This window comes from Mus pahari, chromosome 3 (genome assembly GCF_900095145.1).
Source record: "Mus pahari chromosome 3, PAHARI_EIJ_v1.1, whole genome shotgun sequence".
Taxonomy (NCBI): Eukaryota; Metazoa; Chordata; class Mammalia; order Rodentia; family Muridae; genus Mus; species Mus pahari.
The window spans coordinates 126,013,557-126,025,033 of NC_034592.1; the positions used below are offsets into that span (position 1 = coordinate 126,013,557).

Here is an 11,477-nt window from a genome sequence, read left to right on the forward strand (position 1 = left end):
CTTATAACTGCCTATGCCATTGTATCTAATTCTCATAACTGGTGCTGTGGTGCTCAACCACATTCCCAAAACATTCGTCATTTGTCCCATACCACTATCTTCCTAGGACAGACACCTGCACCAAAAACTCCATCTAGGGTTATTTGTTTATTCATTTGTTATTTATTTTTGCACAAACATATTAATGAACCATTTAAAGAGCAGGGAAGACGACATACACTAGGAGGTTTCATCCAAAGATTATTCCTTGGGCAAGACAGGATACTGTGGGCAAACATCCCAGACTCCTTCTTGGCCAGAAGTCACATGCACAGAAGTCTCAGTAGATTTTAATCCATAGATTCTCTTAGCCAATCCTGTTTTTGAGTATGTGTGATACCAGGAGACACCTCACATTCATATTTGCTAAGCAAGCCCTCTATAACTAAGCTACACCTGATCCCCCTCTTTAATGTTCACTTACATACTGACCTCCTTCCCTGCTTCATATCAGTTTCCATGGTTTCCTTGGTTTATCTTGAAGACAGTTATTGTTTTAGAGTTAGCTCCTGAAGAGAGAAAAATAAAATAATACTCTTACATGTTTTCTCATGTGCAATCTAGTATTTTAATTATTCTTCTTAGTGTATACAAACTGCATATATTAATGGATTTCATTGAAACAAATGCAATTAAGTTTGTTTACTTATTTTAGCTATTTTCACTCACAGCTTACAGATGGAGAGCCTAAGATCCAGTGGTTGTGCCCATCCAAATTCCTATTATATTCCTAACCCCAAAGTAAAAAAAAAAAANAAAAAAAAAAACGGAAGGATACATGTTTGTTAGAAGATAAGTTTAATAGGGCAATATCCCCATGGGTCAATCTATTTAAATCTCTTATAAAAGAACCCCTCAGGTGTTCCCATGATTCTTTTGCTCTATAATGACACACTGAGAAAGCAGCTGTGTGAACCACCAAAACTCCAACTCAGATCTCCACCTCAGATGCCAGCCTCCAGAACAAAGAGTGACAAATTATGTTTTTACAAACAACCCAGTCTAAAGTATTTTGTATGGCAGCTAAGACTCAAGAGTGATCAAATAACTTACCTCAAAGCCATAGGACCACTATGCCACACTGTCTTAGGAAATTGTAAGAGCTACTGCTATGGAAATGGTGTGCACATGTGGCTTTGCAACCCTGAATATCTACAAGGTCCCTCTCCTACTGAACTGGTTTCCCAACTCTGATATCCCTTTTCACATGTAGCAGTTTCACTGTTGCTTTGTAAGCTGTGATGAGGTTACCCAGTTAAGGCAGGTGGAGCCTCACACTGGAATTTCAGTAGTATGTGTGCTGTGTTTTACCGGACTTTACTTGGTCCTGCAGGTTTGCTCTCAGTTCTGCTTCCTATCACCTTGTAAAATTAAACAAACTTCACACAGGATGAAATGGTAGATGATCCAAAGAGCAACAATTTCAGTGTGTGCAGTGGTAGTAACTAAAACTAATTTTTGAAAGGAAAGTGTGTGTGTGTGTGTGTGTGTGTGTGTGTGTGTGTGTGTGTGTGTTCCTAGAAGGCAAGGATATGGCATACAATCAGGATTTTAAGGTCCTGGGGATAAAAAGTAAAGTTGGGAGTTTAAAATGCAAAATGGGTATTTTTAGCTACAGAAATGAGCAATGAAAAAAGCAAAACAAACAAAAACAAAAACAAACAACAGTGACAAAAAAACCCAAACAGGTCAGGGATGTTCATTATGGAATCCAAGAAAAACAAAACAAAACAAAACAAAATAAAAGCAAATGTCCAGGAAATAGAGTACATTTCAGAGTTAGAGCCAGGGTAAAATAAGAGGGAAGAGAGTAAGCCAAAAATAAAGTCACTTTGCCTATGCTCCACAGGCTTCACCAAATGATGAGATACAGTATTTGAGGGTGTTAGTGGTCCTTAGAATTTCCTTCCTCATTTAATGACATTTTACTTGCAGTGAATGCTCTGAGTTACAGCTTTTATAACCTGCATCAACTAACCTCTTTGGGATCCACCCATCCCTGTCACTCAGAGTAACATGCCACTTTAAGCTTTAAGCTGTCACTTGGCATCACACGCTCCAGGCCTGCTTGCTCTCCAGTCCCACGTATAGGCACACCCCTCTGGTACTACCACACACTTGCTGGCACTTTGATGGGCATGTTGTATGATGTTTGGGTACTTCATGTCCTCTGCTCGAATTTTAATTCACCACCCTGCAACTCCGCATAACATCCTCCTACTTGCTTTTGAGATCAGTCAATGATTTCATCAACAGCCAGTCTCCCTGACTGGCCACAGTCCCTAAGCACACAGGACCTCCTCTGTGTGTTTTAGCACTAAGTTCATCACCTATTTTTTTTCATGTTGGAGTTTCTCCAGAGCAGTGGACTATATTTTATTCATCCATTTATATCCAGAGCTTGATTAAGACAAGGTGATAAAAGAAGAATGTCTGTTAAGCCAAATCAAGTCAAATATATTAGATAAAGTTCAATTCTAAACTATTTCTTGGCTCTTTAGTTCAGAAAGTCTTTGCCCCAAGAGTTACCAGACATCACTTTGGTTATTTGTCCCAGGTATCAGGGACAGTAAGGTAAGGTAACTGTAAGTGTTCAAATTGTTCCCATAATACAATAGAGTTTGTAAAAGGCCACCATCTCCACATTAATTTGAAAAAACTCCAATCTAAACTCCATTAAGACCACACATACTTCATAGCAGGATGGAGTGCTAATTTTTTTGTTTATCTGTCTTACTGATTAGTGTACAATGAGGCACCTGCTGAGTACTGCTTAGACGTCCTAGGCAGAGGAACCAGTGGTGGGCTCTCAGGAAACTGGGTCACCCATGACACAGTGTCCTATCTTTAAGATTCCGTAGTTTGGCGAGGGAACAGGCTGGGCCCAGCAATCAGATGGAATTTACTGCTGGTAAGTGGCGATTTGTTGCATTTTGCATTCTCTGATATACAATGTCTTTGATTACTAGCTCTGTCATTTCAGGTTTGACATCTTTCTATGAGGAACATCTGTGCCATGCAGGATTTCTCTTCGTACTGGCAAAATAGCACACAAGATCCTGCTATACTTTTTTTTTTAATTCAGATAATCAGTGATGTATACAGTAACACTCATTCTGCATCAAGTTCTGAATTGTTTTCCACCTTGAAAATTACCAGTTTTTCATCATATTGCTCCCTGTTGGTTTGCTTAACTCATACCTTTGTGTCCACCTGGACTTCAAACATTTTAAACTGAAGACAAAATGATAGCTATTCCTTTACCAGTTCTTAGTGGGACTTGGCATTTAAAATGCAGAAAAACCAATGAGAGTCACCTGGCCCGTTTCTTCTGCATGGATCCTCAACTGTCTGTAAATGTCTTCCATTTGAAAATGCATCATTGTCCCCATTGCCCAACCTACCAGGATGTTCCACATGGGAAAGAAGATTTGGAAAAGAAAGAACTCTTCTCTAAAACTTAATACTTTTATATCTTGATTCTGTCTCATTCTGCTCTTGCACAGTAGCACGCACTTACGGTAGTTAGTCTTTAGGAAGATAATACTGACTAGGGAGATAGTTTCAGGCACCAATAGTATTAAAGAATGAAGGAATAGATGTTCCTCCATACACCTACATATAAAACTGCTCCCCACTTTCCTGCAGAGATTGGGGTGACGCAGAGTACTACCCAACTTGTCCAGAAACTAGCTCCTACCAAGGTACCATCAAAAGATGATTTATAGCTCTGCACACAGTTTTCTCAAATGTAAAAAAAAAAAAAAAATAAGGAATCATACACGAAACGGTACCTACTTCTCTATCCCTAAAATGAAGAATAGCAAAGGAAAAATTTCACATTTAAGAATGTTTTCTACGCATTTCCATGCATTCCTACATTCAAGAACTGTTCTGATGAACATAATATTGCGCAAGCGGCTAAGACTGTTCTAGATGTGGCTGAAGAGACCTCAGTGGTTAAGAGTACTCCCACAGGGCGTGGACACAATTCCCAGCATTAATATGGTTTTTCATAGTCATCTCTAACTCTAGTTCTAGTGAACTGTATGACCTTTTATGGTTTCTGTGGGCTTCAGCCCTGCACCTGGCACACAGATATGTGCAGGTCAACATAAAACCAACAAATAATAAAGCCCATAAGAGGTGGTAACTTCTACTGCCTGACTCTGGGAACAGCCACGTGAGATTAGTTCTGCCAAGGAAAGCCAGTGGATGGATATACATATATAGAACAGCTGTGATCTCTCATGCCACAAGAAGCCCAATCAATAACCTGTGAAGGATAAGATGGCATCTGGAAAGACAAACAGGTCAAAGAAAGCCACCCCCTTTGCTGTGTGTGTGAAGAAGCCATCTTACATATAGATGCTTCAGCTCCTTCTGTCAAGCTGATGGAAGATGATGAATCCATGAACAGCAGCTCCCCTACCTCCCTGTAAGCCAAGCTTGCCCTGAATTTCTAACTCTCAAGAGCAAAACCAAAACAAGATGCTTATTTCACCCTGAACTGAGGAGCTACTTCGTTAGGCAACCCCTGGAATGGGCCATCAGAACCTGAGAGAAACATGGTCTATGCAAAGATGATGGGATGTTATTAAATGCAAGCTTGTGACCTTCTCCTATGGACATCAACAGCTGGCATTGTGACTCAGTGCCTCTTTTACTTAGTCAGCTGAATGTCGTTCCTTCACAAAATCAAATATTTGTCCCTACTGGTGAAGCAGTGGAGCCTCACCATTAATTATTTGGAGAGTTTAATGAACCTAAAATCACAGGTGGCTTGTGTTTGAAGAGAAGCAGAGAAGCCTCTTTGGCTTGGTGTTACACAACTCGGAGTCAGCAGAATATCCCTTTACTGGGTAACAAGCTTTGAGGAGGAAGAAATCATCAACACAGTATCCCAGATGGTCACCAGACCTCACTCGCCATCCTTCCTGTTACGCTGGCCGATCACAAGGGGTTCACTGCAAATCCTTGTTTAAAGTTTAAGAAACTTCTGCCAGACTGAGACTTGGCTCTAATCAGTTTAATAATTCTTCCTTGGTGGGTTTTCACCTACACTCAGCTGTCAGAATGGGAAAAAATGGATTTCAGAGAATCTGTTTAATCTAGGTTTTTGTACCTTTTACAGTGTGTGTGTGTGTGTGTGTGTGTGTGTGTGTGTGTGTGTGTGTGAATCTAGATTTTCCTGGTACATTTACATTTGCAGAAAAAATTAAGTGATAATCAGAGTTCCCATATACCCCTTCCCCTTATCTCCAATTTTGCAGATTTTCCGCACCTAGAATTATTACAGTGCATGTGGCAGTAGCCATGAGTCAATATTTTCACATGATTGCAATCTAAGTAAGGTCCAGAGATTATGTCAAGTCTCACTTTTTGTGTTGTATATTTCACGGCTTTGGATGAATGCATGGAAAATGACTTGTATCCATCATAAGAGTATTGCACAATTTCTTTTTGTCCAGAAGAATTTCTCAAGGACACTTTTATTAGCATTTACAGGAAAAACCCAAGGCAGGAAAGCTCTGAGTGTCGCCAGCTCTCCAGAGTTGAAAGATGGAGAACAGAAAGAAAGAAAGCCATGCTGCATGAGTTAAGTGTGCAAGGAGGTCAGTCACATGGTGGAGAAAGAGCGAAGCCTAAAGTGTTAGGGAAGGGAAGAGAGAGAGAGGAGAGAGAGGGAGAGAGAGAGAGAGAGAGAGAGAGAGAGAGAGAGAGAGAGNAGAAAGAGCGAAGCCTAAAGTGTTAGGGAAGGGAGAAAAAAGAAAAGAGAGAGAGAGAGAGAGAGAGAGAGAGAGAGAGAGAGAGAGAGAGAGAGAGCCCCAGAACAAAGAAATGGATCCTATTTGTGTTTTCTCCTGTTCCTCACACTAAATTACAGTATGTGACATTTCCAGTTTTGGTCATTGGAAGCTCATTTACCAGACTTCTGTGTGCCTTTGACATATTCTATCATTAGAGCTTTGAAAGCATTATAAGATGTATCAGGCTTATTGTGGGCATTTTCTCCAGTTATAGAATTAGCCATTATTAAAAGAATCAAAGTTCTTTTCATATGAAAATTGAATTAAAAATCAAAATCTGGGTTCCAGGATGCTCATTGCTTCTAGGATGTCATGAATATGGGTTCTAACAACAGAGAGATAATAATCCATGTGCATGCACACACACACACACACACACACACACACACACATCTATACATTGAGATGTGTAACCATCTGCCTACATTAACATATGTATAACTTCATCTGGTCCTAATACTCACTCACCTATTGCCATAGAGATCATTCTAAACTCTTCCTCACTTCAAGAAATATGTTCATGTTAGACATCCTCATCCACGAATGAGCTTTGTTCCATATTTTCATCACTATTTTATAGTTTTGTGTATAAGGGTCTTGTATGAATTTTGTAAAACTTATACTTAAATAGTTCTTTTGTGAAATTGTTGTAGATGGTTTTCTCTTATAGTTTCAAATGCTGGTTGCTTCTGGTTGGTAGAGAGGAAATTCACTGATTTTTGTGTTTCATATTCTTGCCATATCCTGGATATTACCCTTAGCCTGAAATACCATTCTACTTACCTCTGAGCTCATTTTTCATTACTTATTCATGGTTTCTCACACAGATAATCATGTCTACAAACCAAGGCGGTTGTCCTGGGACACTGTTCCTGGGGAGATATGAATAAATGTCTATTCAACAAACATAAGAAACTGACAGCATATCAAAATAACAATGCCACCGATGTTCCGCTGAGCAAAACAGTTTATTGGGGTTACGTATGGGAGTATGGAAGAGGAGTGAGGGGTTACTTATGGCTGTTACTACTGACTCAAAGGCAGCTGCATCATCACAAAGCCTGCCCCTGTGTAGGCAAAACTCAGAAATAGCTGCAGTCTTACACTCTGGGCACAACTTGCAGGCAGCTCTATAGCGAGGTTCTCTCCACAACATAGTAATATTACCACTTACAGAACCCTGGGGAGGGGAGATTCTTTGTGAATCCTGTGACTTTCAAGTGCTTGCTGAGAATTCTTAGTTGATAGTTTGCTAAGTCTTAATCAGCTTCTCTTTATAAATTCTGGAATCTTAAGGCCCACCCCATGAAAATGAACCTATGCCTACAATTCTCAGGTGGCCAAGACCCTGAGACTAGATAGACTATGAGCCTAGGGGAAAATCAAATACTATCTTTTCTGCTAAAAGAATACAGCAATAAAAATGATTCCTAATGACATTCTGCTATACCCATGGACTGATGACTCTCTCGGGCATCTTCATCGAGGCTTTCTCCTACAGTAGATGATGAGAACTGCTACAGAGACTCAAAACTGGGCAACATATAGAAAGTGGGAGATATTGAAACACTCTGTCTAAATGGGGTGTCTCTATCAAACCACTCCCCTCAGGGTTCTGGAACCTAAGTGGAAGAGAAGGCAAAAGATTGTAAGAATTAGAGGAGATTTATCACCCAACAGAAACAGTGTCTTCCACAGACACCATGACTAACACACTTGAACTCACAGAGACTATGGCAGCATGAACAGGGCCCGCAGTGTTCAAGCCAGATGGAGTCCTAGCACTCAGACATGGGAAAAGACACAAGCTTATATCCCTACCCCAGAAGCTATCTCCAACTGACAACCTTTGCAAAAGAAAAATTAGTTTTCTCCAGTGATATCTCACTCAGTATATAAAAGACACTTAGGGTCAGGCTCCATGCTAAACAGCAGAAGGCCAAGAAAAGGAACTCAATGGTAGTTTTGGAGAATTTTTTTAGTTCATAATTCCTTGTCTGGGCATTTTTTTTTACCCTACTGGTCTTTTGCTTGTATATTATAGCTTCTGACTTTGTGCGTGTGTGTGTGTGTGTGTGTGTGTGTGTGTGTGTGTGTGTGTGTGTGCTCATGCATGTGTGCACACGTGCGTGTATGTATTTTCTAAAATGAGAGAATGAAGGTATTGTGTTGGATGAAAGTGTGGAGGATCTGAGTGTGGAAGAAATTGGGTGAAAAGAAATGGTGATGAGAATACAGAATATAAATTTTTATTTTCAGTAAAAACAAAAAGAAAAAATTGACCCCTACCAGAAATATACAAGAAATCCCTGCATCTTAAGGAGTTTCTATACAGAAAAGAATGTTGGAATTCAAAGGGGAAATTGTTGCACAACACTCTCTGCCTGCTCCCCTCTTCTCTGGTTTTTATGATAATGTAAAGAAAGGTCTTACTTTGCAATTAGGCTAGCCTTGAACTCATATGTAGTACAGGCTGGCTTCAAAGTTGCAATGCTCCTGCCTCAGCCTCCAGAGTTTGGGGGTTAAAGGTATATACCACCACGCCTGGCTACAAGTTTATTGTTTCCTCTCTGATTTGTGTTAAATCTTTTCTTTGTCTTGTCTGATGACACCACTACAGGGGTCAGTGTGATGCCCAGTAGGAATGGCGTGAGAGGACACCCTTGCTTATCCTTTGATTTTGAGGAAAATGTGTCCCGTTCCTCATAAACATCAATGCTAGCCATAGGTTATCTTGTAGACATTCTTTATCAAATTCAGAGTTCCTCTCTATTCCTAGCTGACTGAGAGACTTTAAGATCTATGGATCTGTTAAAAACTATCTGTTAAATTTTGGCAAATGCTTTTTTGTCTATAATATATATAATATATTATATAATATATAATATATTATAGAACATGTATTTCACATGATTTTCTCCTTTTGTCTACTGATGAGGTAAATTACATGAGTAGTTTTATTATACCTGCAATAAATCATGATAGCTCATACAACTCATTTAGATTCTATTGCGTTTAGTTTGCTAATGTCTGTGGTAATAAGTAATGGTCATCTGTGGTTTTATTTTTCCACAATGTCAGTATAGTTTGGTATTAAGGTAGTTAGTACTGTAGGGTTGGATTTTTCAAAACCTAGTTTAATACGCATTCTTAAATGCACCTCTATTAGAACCTCCATTCTAGCCTACCAACCAAAGACAAGGGAAAAAGATGATTAATAGGAAAAGAGGGATATAGACCTGTTTACAAGTGGTTTTGGGGGGTGACTCTAAACATGAATCAGTAGCAGCAGCTCTATCCAGAAGAAACAGTGAACCTCCACTGGATTGGCATGAGCCCTCAAATGCAGCAAGGAGCAGCCGGAATACCACGAGGACTTTGGTGCGTTTCTCTCTACAAAGTGATGTCTAGTGAAGATCAGTGAAGACTCACAAAGCATTGGACGGTCTACCAACGCAAGAGCATTGCCAGTGGAGACCAGAATGTTCCACTTCATAGTACCAACTTTAGAGAGTAAGATAGGAGGTGTCCCATTTTCAGAAGGAGGAATGTAGTGGAGAATTGATGTCATGTTTTTCCTTAAATTATTTATAAAAACACAAGAAAAGCCACCTGGGTCTGGCAGTTGCCTTTTTTATTTTATTCAATATATTGAATAAAATATTATTTTTATTTTATTCAATATATTGAATGGAGCCACTGTGTTTGGTCTGTCAAGAGCTCCTTGTATAAGTTTGATAGGTACTACTTCTCCAAAGAAGTGGTCAGTTGTATCAAATCAATCAGCCTGTGATTATCGTGTTAGTCTATCTTTGTAATCTTCCCACATCTTTGGATGCCCAGCTTTCATTTCTGACATCAGTCGTTGTCTGCTCCTTTTTGCTTAGTCAGCCTCGTGAGCGCCTTCCTAGTTTATATCTGTACAAAGAACCAGCTTTTGCTATTTTGATTTTCTTTTCTACTTTCTTGTTTTCAATTTCATTTATTTCTGCTTTAACTTTTAACTTTTCTCTGCTTTCTTTAGCCCTAAACTCTACTTCATTTTGGTTGTCATTTGTGGAATCTTATATAATTTATTTTAGATGTTTCTTGTTGTTGTTTTTTTTTTTAATGTATGGTTAATATGGCATCATACCAAAATGATGCTTTAGGAAGATTCCACAAATTTTTGACTTGTTTTTATTTTAATCTAATTCAAAATACTTTTGTGCAATTTTTGAGGTGGCTTTGATTTATTGCTTCAATTAATTATATGCTTGATTTTCAAATATTTGCTGATTTCCAAATGTATTTCCAATTATCATTTTCTAGTTTAGTTTAATTGTGGTCTCAGATTATATTTTGTGTTATTTCCATCAGTATGATAAGGTATGTTTTATGTCTAGGTCTAATGGTGTTCTATGTGGAATTAAGGTGATTGTATATTCTGCTATTGCTGAATGAATGAGTATGTGAGTTTCAAGCAAACTGATAGTGATACATATATAAATTATACCCTTATTGATTCCCTGCCTTCTTAGCAGATGATTCCTGAGAGGAGAGCGTTAACGTCTCCAAAAGGGATAGCAAGTCTGTCTATTTGTCCCGCTATCTTTAGCCTTGTTTCACATATTTTGATGCAATACTGTCAGATGCACTCTGCTGAGAATGGTTATGTCATCCTGGAGAGCTGACTGACTTATCCTCCTGTAGTAGAGCTCTTTAGCTATGATAATTCTCCTTGTTCTCAAAACTGCTTTACCTAAAATTAATACAGTTTCTGTTACTTATTTGCTTTGGTTAGTATTAGCAGCCTCTCCCTTCCTGCACGCCCCGCCTCCCCGTATCCCTTAATTTTATCTTGTAAGAATCTATATTTAAGGTAGAATTAATGGAAACAATGTATCTTGGTCTTGCATTTACATTTACATTTGGTTAGTTTACATTTGATTACCTTTCATTAGTTTGTGTATTTATATCACTTATTTAAAGGAATGACTCATATCTGAAGTTTAGCATCAGCCATGTTTTTCACTTGTCTCTAGTTCCTCTAAGCTCCAACCAAGCCTTTCTGTGGATCTATTTTATATTCTCTATTAACATTTCAATTCTATTATTTTTGCATTGCTGTGACCACAATACCTAATATAGACAACTTACAAGAGACAGGATGTGTTTGGTCCAGATTTGCAGAAGGTTTAGTCTAGCAGAGCAGGAAACAATAGACCACTGCAGAGCCAAGCAGTTCATATCATAGCAGAGGATGCCAAGAGACTGAAGCCCAAAGTAGCCAAGGATAATATTCTGGCCAAGAGCCAATTTCCAGTGACCTTACTCCTCCAGATTCATCTTACCCTCTAAGTGTTCAGAACTTCCCAAAATATCACCAGCTAGGGATAAAGTGTAGGGCACACAAGTCTCTGGGAATATTTGTATATTTGGTTTTTAACTGTAGCTATGTGGGATATACATTTTTAGATAAACTAAGCTCACCTTAAAATAACACTATTCTATAGTCCTCCCCACCCTACCCCCACCCCATCCTTTTTTTTTCTTTTTCTTTTCTTTTTTTTTTTTTTTTTTTTTTTTTTTTTTTTTTTTTTTTTTTTTTTTTCTTTACTAACAAAACCAAAAGAGATTGATTGATTC

The 11,477-nt window shown here is 38.7% G+C and overlaps 1 long non-coding RNA gene across 1 annotated transcript in view; it reads right to left on the reverse strand.

Annotated features, from left to right (window-relative positions):
• Positions 1-469: 469 nt before the first annotated feature.
• LOC115063589 overlaps positions 470-11,477 on the reverse strand; it is a 34,145-nt gene continuing 23,137 nt past the window's right edge. The window contains exons 2-3 of the long non-coding RNA XR_003843422.1: positions 6,633-6,721; positions 470-548 (exon numbers count right to left, since the gene is read on the reverse strand). This is a non-coding gene — a long non-coding RNA (uncharacterized LOC115063589). The remainder of the gene's footprint in view (positions 549-6,632; positions 6,722-11,477) is intronic.